Consider the following 955-nt stretch of genomic DNA (forward strand, 5'->3'; position numbering starts at 1 on the left):
AAACGAGAAGAAGTGCCATTCCGATCGAAGATGAAGACATTATACAACCTGTTGACTCCGCGATTCTCCCTTTCCACAGTGGAGTGTGCAAAAAGAAAGAGAAACGAGCGAAGGAAAATGAGGGAAGAAAAAGATGGTGGGAAAAAAAAAAAGATGGCGGAACGAAGAATAATCGGGAGCAGACCCCGTCCTTGATGGCAAGTGCCTTTTGCCAACATGCAATTGACGTCACGTCGCTCCAACGTGCTCTCTACGGTCGACGATTTCATTAATTGTAATCTACGAGCAGAGACGAGTGAAAATCCGATTGCCGGCCAATTATAGGAACGCGTTTCTGCCTCGTCATCCCTCTCTCCCGCGCTTTCGACCATCTTCCTTCATCCCTCCTTCCATCAGGGGCCGAACATTAACGTTCGCTCTAATTTTGTTATAACGTCGTATAATTTTCTTTTTTTTTTTTTTTTTTTTTTTATCGATACCTGCTCTGCGCACAATTCACTTTACGTTGCCCTTTTTATTATGCTCGCTTCGTTTTCAACGTTTCAATGTCGCTTGGGAGAAAAATTGGGTTTTCTAGTGTGATTGGTTATCTATAAAATAATTTTAATTCCCTTTCAACGAATAAGAACAAGCAAAGGAAAGGGATACATGACAAACAGCAAGGATATTGTTGAAACGTATTGAATTGAAAAGTCTGCGTGTGAAGTGGTAATCAAGGTGACACGATGCAACACGATTTTGCGACGGCAATATGTCATCAGTTGTCCCTTTCGTCGTCTCTTGTGCAAGCGTCAGTTTCATCACCGTATTTGTCTACGCAATACGGATATTGTTAGTCGATCAATGACGCTCGATATCGGAACGAGCAACGACAAAGATCAAGAAAGAAAGAAAGAAAGAAAGAAAGAAAGAAAGAGAGAGAGAGAGAGAGAGAGAGAGAGAGAGAGAGAGAGAG

At 42.1% G+C, this 955-nt stretch overlaps 1 protein-coding gene across 7 annotated transcripts in view; it reads right to left on the reverse strand.

The window, feature by feature from the left end:
• Positions 1–955, reverse strand: part of LOC102674648 (calcium-transporting ATPase sarcoplasmic/endoplasmic reticulum type) — a 43743-nt gene that overhangs the window by 13529 nt on the left and 29259 nt on the right. The window lies entirely within an intron of this gene.

Source organism: Apis dorsata, unplaced genomic scaffold, assembly GCF_000469605.1.
Source record: "Apis dorsata unplaced genomic scaffold, Apis dorsata 1.3 scaffold_227, whole genome shotgun sequence".
Taxonomy (NCBI): Eukaryota; Metazoa; Arthropoda; class Insecta; order Hymenoptera; family Apidae; genus Apis; species Apis dorsata.